At 36.3% G+C, this 13,617-nt stretch overlaps 1 pseudogene; it reads right to left on the reverse strand.

The window, feature by feature from the left end:
- Positions 1 to 646: 646 nt before the first annotated feature.
- Positions 647 to 763, reverse strand: LOC126163381 (5S ribosomal RNA; annotated as a pseudogene).
- Between the last annotated feature and the right edge of the window lie 12,854 nt (positions 764 to 13,617).

A 13,617-nucleotide genomic window follows, 5' to 3' on the forward strand; every position in this document is an offset into this window, starting at 1 on the left:
CCTCAAAGAACCTCATGTTATAATCTTGTTACTCAAGTCACAATATTAACCACTGTCTCACAATATCTCTTTTTGATCATTACATTCATACTTCACAGTTTTCTCAATATGAAACAAATCAGTCATACTGCCACGAGCCAAGAACTGTAATGTGACTCTTTTGTATTCTAAACTGAACTAAGTCTAAAATACCACAAAGTTTAGTTAGTTTCTCCAAGAATCACAAGGCTGCATATCTGAGTCCCATAATCTAAAAAATAAGGTCCACAGTCATCCATATTAAACACACACCATAGTTTTTTCAGCTATCTGATGAAATATTCTTGAGGACCATATTGCTGACTTGGCATTGCAGTATATAATATTTCTGTTTTACTATTTGATGGAATAAGGTAGCACACTGATTAAGAAACTGGTACTGTTTTTGGAGTAGCAAAAGCAAAAGCACTCCGTCTTCAGGCCACAAGTGGCCCATCGGGACCATCCGACCGCTGTGTCATCCTCAGATGAGGATGCGGATAGGAGGGGCGTGTGGTCAGCACACCGCTCTCCCAGTCGTTATAATGGTTTTCTTTGACCGGAACCGCTACTATTCATTCGAGTAGCTCCTCAATTGGCATCACGAGGCTGAGTGCACCCCGAAAAATGGCAACAGCGCATGGCGGCCGGATGGTCACCCATCCAAGTACCGGCCACGCCCGACAGCGCTTAACTTTGGTGATCTGACGGGAACCGGTGTATCCACTGCGGCAAGGCCGTTGCCCGTTTTTGGAGTGATGTGCTTCAAATCCTCATCAATTTTTTGTGTTTTCAGCACTTCCACAAAAACGGCTTGTAGTACATCCCATGATGGTTCTTTTAAGAAAACTGTAGCCAATATCTTGTCCCATTGTTTTCCAACTGAGTTTGTCATCTTCAGTGACTAGGAACTTGGTGGGATACAGCTTTTGGTCTTTTATATTCCTGCTATTCTCTGTCTGTTAGACATTACACACAACAAAGTCAAAGAATAATATGAATATCAAGTTACAAAGATTAAGATCTGTTTTGAGGTGGAAGGAAGGAATGTTAGAGATTAATGTCCCAATATGATGAAATCATTAGACACAGAGCACAAATTAGCTATCACTTTCAAAGGAACTATCCTAGGATTGACTTAAGCAAATTATGGAAATGGGGGAAAACATAAATCAGGGTGACTGACCAGAAGGAGATTTGAACACTGCTCCTATTCAATGCAAGTCCAGTGAGCTACCCAATGTTTTGTGAAAGAGACACCATATAATACTTTTAGGAATAGGCCAAGGATAACAGTCAGACTTCACTGCACAGTCGTTCAGTTATTACTGTTTCTATGAAAATTTATAGTCACTACAAAATGCTTCAGTTACATTAAAGAAATCACAATGAGTTACCAACTTAACAGAAAGATGGAATAGTTATGAATTAATACAGTATGTTCCATAGGAGCTTGCAAAAATTTAACAGGATGTAGAGGTTGCTCCACTGAAAAATTTGAGTTAGGGAATCTGGGGTTGGAGAAGCCAGCTTCAGGAGATGTTAGGAATAAAATCACATTACTGAGTACCTTTTTTATTTACATTAGTTACAGTTAGCTGCAAATACTATCAATGACACAATGAGCATACCATTTGTACTGTATCTAACAAAATGTGCTGAAACTGACAGCCATCAACCTTAATGCATGCATAACATCGGCAAACAAGATTCTTACACACCCAGACAAATATTCCTGGTGTGTTTTGAGTCACATCACAAGCAGCCACAATTCTGGCAACTAATTCCTTTTCCATATCCACTGGTGTCTCATAAGAAAGTGACTTTAGATATCCCCAAAGGAAATAATCAAGGTGATTCAGGTCAGGTAACCTCACAGGCTATGGAATGGGACCTCCCCTTCCAGTGCAGTGACTAAGAAATACAGCATTGAGATGGTTGCGGACATCCATACTGAAGTGAGGCAGTGCACCATCATGTTGTATCCACATCCTCTCACGAACAGCCTACGGTAAGTTCTCCAACAACTCAGGCAGAACATCTTTGCATGTACCTCAAGTACAGGTGGCTTTTCACAAGGCCAGGTAGAAGATATGGCCCAATGAGATTGTCGCCAACAGTGCCGATCCAGATATCCACAACAAAATGTACTTGATGGTGCAACTCTACTACAACATGAGGGTTTTCCTCATCTCACACATGGCTATTCCTGCTGTTTGAAATATCATCACTACCAAATGAGGCCTCATCAGTAAACAATATGATTTGGAGGAAATCTGGTCGACCAGTCCAGTGTTGGAGCAACCACTCACCCAATGCGACCCTTGGTGCGAAGTCAGTCACAAGCATTGTATGGACTAGTTGTGGGTGATATGGATGTAACTGTTGTTTGTGGATTCCTCACTACACGATAGTACGTGCAGCACCCATTTCACATGCAATACGATGAGTGCTTATAGTATGGTCTGCTGCAACATGTTCCTGTTCAATAAAAACTCATCACGACAGATGATACCTGTTAGAAAATCGTTCCCTATACAGCCTTCCAGCAGCAAGAGCATTGCAACATACTTCCCTGCACACAAGATGCACGTCATAAAGTTCTACGAAACTGTACCAGTACTGCTCCCATCATATTGTACTGTAAGTCTCTGAGTAGCACTGAGTAATGAATGGATCTGCCATTGATTCATAGCACTTTCTGTCATGGGACAATGTAAGTACAATAGAGCCACCTTATGAACAAGTAAAGAAAACAAAACCTGCGTCATGACTTCCTAGTAATCAGGCTCGTCCTCCTTGTTTCCTTGCAGTAAATAAATAATGTACATGTAAATTTGTTCACATGTTAGTTGTAAATAAGCTGGAAAGCAGTAATGCTAGACAAAATGGTACACAAGTTTACTTCCATATCTCCTTAAGTTGGCTTCTCCGACCCCAGGTTCCCTACCTACGTAAAATTGTTCGGTGGAGCATTCTCTATGTCCTATTACATTTTTGCATGTTCTTAAAGAAACATCCTGCATATCTCTGAATGCAGTATTGGCTGATACATGTTAAACAGGACAAGGGAACCACATCAGACCAAACACGATAGTGCAGTGGTTAATGCACTGGACATGCATTCTTGTCTGAGGTACAAATCCCAATCTGGCCATTCAAATTTAGATTTTCCACAGTTTGCTAAATCATTTCAGGCAATAGCATATCACCCAAAAGGAAATGGCTAATTTTCTTTCCTATCCTTGTCCTATTTCTGCCAATCCAGGTGCAAAAAAAAAGTATCATGGAAAATGTTACTGCTGCAAAGTTAAGGCAAAAAATGCAAACCAAATCGTTACAAGATCAAAATCTAGTGAAAAAACTGTGGCAAATGTACATTCAGTTACATCCATATGTAAACACTGTGATGACTTTTGTCTCATTTTAACTACAAAAAAACAGTGAAATCAATGAACTTAAAAGGACTGTTGCCTTATCGGTGGAACAACTGCAAAATCTTGGTTGTAAAACACAACAAACAAAACACTGACTCAACCTCAAAGAAACATCAGCTACCAATGATATAAACAAAGGAAGAACAACAGTGCAAACCAGCACAAAACTTGGAAATATAAAAGTAAGTGCAACAAGTACCTATAATGACAAATATGTCACTCAGAAACATATGAGCCAGATAATAATTACAAACTATAACAGCTGTGCACTGTAAATTTTTCACATGGGTCCCATCGTAAACAAAGAAATGTTAAAAAAATTAGTCAACTTTTCAAAAAAGAATGCAAGGTCTTAATTTTTGCCAATAATCATGGACATCAGATAGCAGAAAAGGTGGCAGATACACAATCTAATGCAAGTGTCCAGACCTTTGTCAAGCCAGGAGCAAGCACTGCAGAAGTGACAAAAACCTTGACTCAAAAGACTCTGTCGTAATTTGTGCAGATGAAAATGATGTTCCCAGAGATACAGGTAGTGAACTCATCACTGTTCTTGAAAGTGTATTACCCAAAAATTGGCAACACAAATGTAGATGTCTTAAAGCAACCACACACATATGACCTATCTCCTTGGTCATTTGTAAATAAACTAAGAGGAAGAGTAAACAAAGAGACAGATGAAGTATGCAAAAAATTCCTGTATGTGAACTTAATAAATGTAAGCACGCTAGACAGATCCGTGCATACCAGCCATGGCCTTCACATAAATCACAGTGGGAAACAACTTTTGGTTGAAGAAATCTGTCGTTTAGAAAATTTGAGTCATAACAGGCATAGTACAGAAGCAGTCCAAAGTACTTTGGAGAATTAGGTCATTAAAGAAAGATGCAAAGTCTTATAAAAAGGGTGAGAGACATTTTTTAGGGAATTAGACTGTATCACAAAAACATGTAATGCAGAATTAAATTGCAAATACACACGGAAGATTGCACACCAGAATGTACAGTCATTAATAAATAAAGTTGATGAAATAAATACACTCCTCAACAGTGAATGGAAAGATGTTTCAGTTCTATGTTCTTGCGAGCACTGGTTACAAAATCAGTATTTTCAGTACCTAAAAATATTGCATTTTAATTTTGCAAACTCCTTTTGTAGAATGGAATCAAAACATGGGGGAACTTGTATATATAGAAAAGAAAATGTAGATTTTAAGAGTATAGCCTCTGTTTGCAAATTAGGTTGTGAAAGAGACTTTGAAATCTCAGCTATTGCATTAATGTCTGAAAAACTATTGCTTTATATGTGTATAGATCTCCTGTCAAAAAACTAGACCTTGCTTTAGGCAAACTCGAGACAACTGGGAAAACAGTGGCACTGTGTGGATATTTTAATACTGACTTTCTGTGCCATAGCTCTCACAGAGAAAAGTTCTTAAATATTATAAAAGCCGACAATCTTTTTCCAACTGTTAGCTCTCCAACACATGTAACAAAAACTAATGTCACACTCCTTGATCAGGAATGTGTAAACAAGGACAAGTGTACATAAGAAAACTTTGAAACTGGCTATAGTGACAATCTTTCGCAATAACTAACCACACCTTTAGATCACATTTCGGCCAATGTACAAAATATTATCCATAAAAGGATTTATAGTCAGAAAAATATCGAATACTTCCAGTATCTAACCAGCCAACAATCTTGGACAGAAGTATTTGATACCTCTATCACCAATGAAAAGATGGAAAATGTTTTGAACATTTTCAAGCATGACCTTGACATGGCTTTTCCACAAAGGAAAGCAGCACAGATAGATTCAAAAACTGGATTACATCAGGCATTAGAGTATCTTGTAAAAGGAAGTGGGAACTTTTTCTGCAGTCAAAAACTGACAGCAGTCCAGAATTTCTTAGTTATTTCAAAAAATATAAGCTAGTTTTGAAACGTGTCATAAAAGAGGCAAAAATAAAGGAAGATGACAAATATATTATGAAGTCATCCAATAAAACTAAGTCCATGTTGAAAACTGTGCAGGATCTTACAGGGAAGAAAACACAACACACAAAAATTCTGTGATATCATATGGTGGCAAGAATATCACTGACCCTAGGGCAGTTGCTAACAGCTTCAATTCTTATTCAGCAACTGTTGCCAGAAAATCAGTGAAGGAAAAATTTAGTAATCCACCTAATACAACACTGAAAGAACTTTCATCTATAGAAATAAATAATATACCCATGTTCCTCTGTCCAACAGGCCTAACACAGCTCCTAAATACCATTAATTCACTGACAAGTAGTTATTCAACTGGTGTTGTTGATATTCCAGATTACATTACATAAATAACAGCATTCTTTGACAATAATAATATTATTTCTGGATGTCAACATGGCTTCAGACCACACTGATCAACTGAAATAGCCACTTTCAACCTGATAAAGCATGTCTTAAATGCAGCGGACAACCACAGAAAAACCTCAGGTTTATTCTTGGACCTAACAAAAGCTTCTGATGTGATTGATCATTCTGTGCTCCTGAGGAAGCTGAAATGTATGGTGTAAGAGGTATGCCAAATCAGTGGATTAAATCATATTTGGAATATGCTCTCAGGTAAGTGAAACTAAGTACATGGAAGGAAATAAACTCCAGATGCATCTTTCAGAACCGTGTGGACTAAGTCATGGTGTTCCACAGGGCTCTATTTTAGGCCAGTTTCTTTTTTTAATATACATTAATGATTTCCCATCACACGTTAGGGATTCTGAACCAGTACTGTTATGCCACCAATCAATTGGTTGAAGGAAATAAAGAAGAAAATATTACTGCATCTGCAAAAGATTTTACAAAAGAAGTTTCTGAATGGTTTACCAAAACAGGTTAATAGTTAATGCCCAAAAAACAGCATTCATGAATTCCCACACAGATCAAAATAAAAATGAGGCACAAACTGTAATATGTATAGATAACCAAAATGTTAGTGCTGTCACTGAAATTAAATTTCTTTGGCTTCACATCCGGGAAAATCTTAAACGGAGCACTGACATCACATCCCTAAATTCAAAACTAGCAAAAATTAGCTATGTAGTAAGAATTCTTTGCAACAATATCACTGCAGAAACAGTTAAGAGCTGTATACTTTGCTCATGAACATTCAATACTGAAATATGGTATCATTTTCTGGAGAAATGTGTACCAGGCCATAACAGTTTTCAGGAAACAAATGGCAATTATAAGAATAATGAAATAAGTGAGCAGCAGAAAACCATGCAAACCTTTCTTTAAAGATCTAAAGATCTTGCTCCTTCCCTACATTGATATACTGGAAGTAGTCATGCATGTCAAAAAAAGTATACTGAGAAAAGAAAACCTTTTTCTTCAAAACAAAAGTGTCCATGACTACAGTATCGGGTCAAACAGTGTCATATATGTTAGTCGTCGTAACACCACATGATGCCAAAAATGTGTATATCATGCAAGAACAAAGCTATACAACAGATTACCAAGACATATAAAATCTCTTCCTGAACTACAGAGCTTTAAAAAGTCTGTGACAGCCTTCCTTCTGAAAAACTGCTACTATTCAATCTCACAGTATCCTATGCAAGAAAAAATGTAATTTGTATTTTTAATTACAGAAATAAGTTATAAATACACAGTACTTTAAAAAATTTGTAATTATTAACTGTATAGATCCAATTTGTTATAAAAATTTAAATAATGTATTTTTGATGTTTGGAAAACCAATAGATACAATGGTTTTCTGTCCAATACCCTATCATATATGCACCGAAAAAGAGATTTATATGGACAAATAAATAAATAAAGTATGAATATACAATCTCACACTGTATTACTAATTATATACATATACAACAGACAACTATTATTAAAAACTTTATCTGTTTTCTACAGCATGCATTACAGAGAACTCTATTTTTGTGCCTTCTGGTTTAAAAATTAAAAATGCAGCAACAGCTATCTTATATACAATAATGTTTGTTTCCATCTTAACACCAATTGCATTTAAGCAGATCATAAGTCTGTATTCAGACACCACATCTTGTTCTGATATCACACATTACTTGAAAAAAGGTGAAACAAGAATTAAATACTTTTTTGCAGATGTTTATTAGTCATTTTATCAAGCTTTATAATCATCCATAAAATATGTGACTAAGATTATTACCTGAATGTTTGAACTGAGAAACATTATCATGAATCTCTGTTCTGTGAAACTGTGTAAGCCCACAGCCATCACCCATTTGCCACTTATGCAGCACTAAGAATTCTCTTATTTTGATTGATTACCTAGTATCTTTGATATAATATAAATTGATTTATGGTTTCTCTGAAGTTCCTCAAGATCATGGAGCATTATATTAATGAATTCCCTTGGATCATTTCCTGGCAAACGAGGACAATCACATTTTTCTCTTAATTTAAGAGCTGCTGGTATCTGACTATCAAGATGCCTCTTCCTTGTCTCATAACTAGGATGAGTAGAGAAAATTTCAGCAGGCTCAGTACTTAAACCTCCTTCAAGGGAAGCCAACAATTTTAATTTGGACCACAGCAAACTTGCCTCTCTGACATCAAAGCAAGCTTTTGCAGCTAAGATGAGACCAACTTTATCAGCTTCTAGCTCAAGATTGCGACTGAATGGGAGTTCCACAAACATTTTTGCAAGATATTCTGCAAACCATTGACATGGAAATGCATAGAGGATTGGCATGGTTGCCCAGATTACAATAATAGCAAGATTAAATAATAAATTATGAAAATGAACATTACTAATTTGTTCTGCCATGTGTGACAATACAGTATGAGCCATTTCATGTGACAATATAATACTAGTTTGATCATCATTGCTTGCTACAGTAAGCAAGCCTGTGAAGAAGAATATTGCACCATTTGGTAAGACAAAGGCATTTCTTATCTCTGGGCTATCAACAACATAAATAGACCACATTTTATTTCTAATATTAGGAATTTCATCATTTGAATCCACAATTTTTGTGACTATCTTTCCAATGATTTGATGGAGTTGATGGGTTGTGGGTAAGATATTTACTTCATGTCTCTTAATAATTCTCCTTTGCTCTGAAGCTGCTATCTCACTTATTTGGTCATCTGAAAATACTACAAGCTTTCTCCTATTTGTTACTGGATCAAATTCAAGATAGTAAGCATAAAGCATCAGAAATCCAGAATGCAACAAAACAAAACTAATTAAAACAGAGACGATGTTTCTCTTCACAGCTTCAAAAAAAATATCCTTTTCATTAGGTGTTAGATTTTTCCACCAGTGACGAAGTTTGAGGCCAACCATTACTGCTATTGTCCGAAGTACAGGATCAGCTATATACAAAACAGTATATACTGAATAATTTCTGCAGTGATTTCTCAGAACAGGTTGTCTAAATAAAACGGAATGCCTGGTTGTTGCATGGTTATGAGACGTTAAGAAAGTAAAACTGTTCTTTACAAAAAAGTTTGGATGAAGCTCAGTTACTGAATAAGCTAATTTTGTAACATCCGATGATCTTTCAAAAGGCACATGGTGACACTGTTTAAAATTGCGTAAATGGCACCATAACAAACTCTTTTTCCGACTGCAAGAGTCTTTTGCAATAGAAAACACATTTGTCTGCAGGAGATGCCTTTGTATGATAGCTTTCCATGCCATAATCTACAACAAAGTTCACATTCACTTAAGATAATCTGTCTGTGCATCATCTTCAACTACTTTGTTTGTACTTTCTTGGCATTTCAAACCAGTTAATCATACCTGGGGAGCTACCACACAATTAGCATATTTTAAATGATGGCACTACATCAGTAACACCACACTACAGCACCAGAAAGTAAAAAAACTTGATAATATACCAACTGACTTGTAACCTCTCACAACATGTATAAAATAAAAGGACACTAAAATTTTTACATGTGTTAGCAGAAGCTGACATTGTACTGTCAATAAAAACAAAACAAACACACTGATCCTACAGCATCTGAATTCTTTTGTTTCAGTTATATGTGTTCAGAGTGACCATAATTACTCATTGCCAAATGTACAGAATAATACTTTTAGGTGTAATCCTTGCAGAAACCCTTTTTTCAGGTTTTCTCTCACAAATAATTGATTCATAATTTCACTGACTGCCCTCCCAAGTGATTAAAAAAATTTCATTCTCTGTTTAGCATTGCAATCACTGCATTCCATCTGCGAAAGTGAAAGATTTACATTTGTTATCACAATTTAAAAGTGATTATCTGTGGGAGTTTCAGCTTAAGAGATCAGTATCTTTCTGAGTTTCATCACTTCAAATTACTGCCTTAACGAGCAAACTGTGCAATAACTTATGTTCCTCTCCGTTATTAAGGAAATTGAGCGTTTTTTTCTTTTATAGCAGGCAATGACAAGAAAAAATGAAAGAAAGAAAGGAAATGGGGTGTATTTCTCCAAAGGGCTAATAAACATTTCTGCAGCCTGTCTTGAAACTGCTTTTGGTGATAAGCATTTTCTCTGTCAGTAAACACTTAGTGGAGAGGTAGATTTTTCCTCATGTGAGGGCCGTAGAATTTGGGAAGCTTCTTAATGTGCTGAAGAGCACTTCTGGTCAGGATCCCTGTGCTAAACTGTCAGAACATTCCTCAAAATGTCAGTGGACTTTTCACATGTTCACGATGTAAATAGCAGAATTATAAGTCCTTCCAGGAAGGAATGAAGATTAGAGGTTGACGTTCCATGACATCACTATCATTAAAGATGAAGTACAAGCTCAGATTACAAAAGGATTGGGTAGGTGTGGCATTTTCAAAGGAACCATCCCAGCATTTGCCTGGAGAGATTCAGGGTAATCACGGAAAGCCTAATTCCGAATGGCCAGATAGGGATTTGTCCGGAGGTAGCACTCAATATTGAAATTAGTAGAAGAGGACGCAATATCAACAATCAATCTGTAATACACACAATGTATGGACTGTCACTGACACCCTTACCAGTGATAAGCATAACAGCTCACTTCCAGAGCTGCAGTATCACTGACCTTCTAGAACATTCTGAGTGTTATCACTTTTGCACCAATACTGAGATGGTTATGAGTCATCAATAATGGATTAATGGTGGAGTCACTTTGAAGAGCTTGGACAAGTCATAGACATAATGCCATTGTGATACAAAACATGTTAAACTGGAAACAGCTTTCATTAAACATTTATTGTCTTGAGTATTCCAGAATGCATTTTTTTGGTAAACTTTGTGAGCATGCAGTTTTTTTCATTAAAGAAGAGCAAAGTGATACAATAATGTTAAAGTGTGGAAGCAACTGTATTAATGACAAGAAATCTTTTTTATTAGGCAGTCATGTATTTGATTTGGACAAGAACGACATAAATACTGTCGTGTGAAACCATAATACTTCAATATCCATGAACTTGGAATTTTAGCTAGACAAACTGACTGGTGTGGCTAACTCAGGCACAAATGATTATTGAATGATTATGAGCCACAAAGTTGCTTGATCACATCAGCAATAAACGTGAATTGCATATTATTCCGTCTTACTGCATGAAACTGGCGACCTTTATTCATTAAATGTAATGAAATTTGGTTTGAAAGACACACAGAAAGATCTATATGTCACATGTGATTCTGACATAATACCCTGCACAATTATATGATTGCTGCATTTTGCTGGGTCAACATTTCAAAAAATCTTGTTTACTCAAATTATTGAAAGGAGCACTTACAACAGCACTGACTGACTGTTAGGTTTACATGTTGAACAAACTTCTAGAGTTTCTCTAAACATAACAATAAAGGTGTCACTCGCAGATTAGTCCAGATGGAAAGCTAAACGCGCACGAGTGCACACACACACACACACACACACACACACACACACACACACACACACACATCTTTCCAAGTTTAGAGAAATTCCAGAAGATGTTTGATTTAGCCATTTGTGGTTCAAGAGTGGAATGGCAGGGAAATAGTTTGTAAGTGGTTCAATGAACCCTCTGCCAGGCATCTACTTATGAACTGCACAGTAGTCACGTAGGTGCAAATATAGATGAAATATAATTTGAAATTGTCCATTTCAGATATAAATGGGTACAGCCATTTCTTTATCCTTCTGTAGGTGCCTCAAATCTGGAGGCAAAGATTTTACGTCTGGCTTGGCTCTTGACAACAGCCTCTGAACAATATACTCCATGCCAGATGGATGAAGGTATACAAACAAAATTCTATATGTACAGAGCCTGAGATATGTATTGAGTTTTAGGAAGGTAAGGATTTCAATGAACAACTGGACCAAGCTTATATAGAGTGTCCAGAAGGTGACGTGAAAATGGCGATAGGAGATATAAATGATAAGGTATGGCAGGGGTGGGTCTTCTCCCCAAACATTAGTAAATAAATCCTCCATAAAGAGAGCAATAACAATTGTCTCTGTCTCATAAATTCTCCAGCAACATGACAATTGCCAGAACATGGTTCCAGCATAAGAATATACATTAAATGACCTGAATGTCACCAGACAACAATGCTATGACTCATATTGATAATATATTAATAGTATCAGGCATGTCTCTGAAGCTGTACTGGACCATTTAACAACCAAAAACAAAGAAATAGTGGTTGCTGGTGATTTCAATGTAGATTTCCTTAAAGACTCTCCCAATAAGAACTTATTTGAGTTAGTAACACTATCATTCAACTTAATTCCCACAGTAAAGTTCCCCACTAGGATAGCCACTTGCTCACAAACAGCCATTGATAATATCTTTATAGAAAAGTCCAATGAACAAAATTATATTACAAAACCAATAGTCAATGGCCTCTCAGACCATGACATGCAGTTCCTTCTGTTAAATGTTAATACTGAACAGGATATAAAATCTGTTAAATCTGAGCTCAAGAGGGTAATCAGTAAGCCAAAAATTGATTATTTTAGGACACTCCTCAGAGACATTCACTGGACTGATGTTTACAGTGCTCATGGCATGAATGAAAAATATAACATTTTTGCTAATAAAGTGCTTACCTTATTCGAACACTGCTTTCCCCCAAAACTTACCAAGGTTAGAGCAAAGTCTACAAAGAAGCCATGAATTACTCGAGGAATAGGGGTATCTTGTAAAACAAAAAGAAAACTGTATCTGTCAATCCGAAACATTTCCAATGTTGATTCTATAGCACATTATAAGAAATACTGCAAAATATTAAAGACTGTAATACGGATGTCAAAGCAAATATATTACAAGGAAAAGATAGTCATATCAGATAACAAAATAAAGACAATATGGGATACAGTGAAGGAGGAGACCGGTAGAACCAGACATGAAGAGGAACAAATAGCATTAAGAGTAAATGATACATAGGTGACAGATGTGTATAGTGTTGCAGAACTTTTTAACAAACATTTTATAACTGTTACTGAAAAGATGGGGTTGTCAGGTTCGGTAGATGCTGCTATACCTTAGACCAGACATTTCAAGTAACTTCCATAATATGAATTTGACCCTCACTACCCCAACAGAAATAACGTCCATCATAAAATCTTTAAAATCAAAAACATCTAGTGGGTATGATGAAATATCAACAAAGTTAATTAAAGAATGTGATTCTGAGCTAAGTAACATATTAAGCTATCTGTGTAACCAGTCGTTTATCAGTGGAATATTTCCTGAATGGCTGAAATATGCTGAAGTTAAGCCACTGTTTAAGAAGGGAGATAAAGAAATAGCATCAAATTTCCGTCCAATTTCACTGTTGCCAGCATTCTCAAAAATTTTCGAAAAAGTAATGTACAGTCGTCTTTATAACCATCTTATCTCAAATAACATACTGTCAAAGTCACAGTTTGGATTTCTAAAAGGTTCTGATATTGAGAAGGCTATCTACACTTACAGTGAAAATGTGCTTAATTCGTTAGACAAAAAATTGCAGGCAACTGGTATATTTTGTGATCTGTCAAAGGCATTTGACTGTGTAAACCACAATATCCTTTTAAGTAAACTAGAATATTATAGCGTAACAGGAAGTGCTGCAAAATGGTTCAAATCTTATATCTCTGGCAGCAAACAAAGGGTGTTATTAGGAAAGAGAGATGTATCAAGCTATCAGGCATCATCCAACTGGGAACTAATTA

The sequence above is a fragment of the Schistocerca cancellata genome, chromosome 2 (assembly GCF_023864275.1).
Source record: "Schistocerca cancellata isolate TAMUIC-IGC-003103 chromosome 2, iqSchCanc2.1, whole genome shotgun sequence".
Lineage (NCBI taxonomy): Eukaryota > Metazoa > Arthropoda > Insecta > Orthoptera > Acrididae > Schistocerca > Schistocerca cancellata.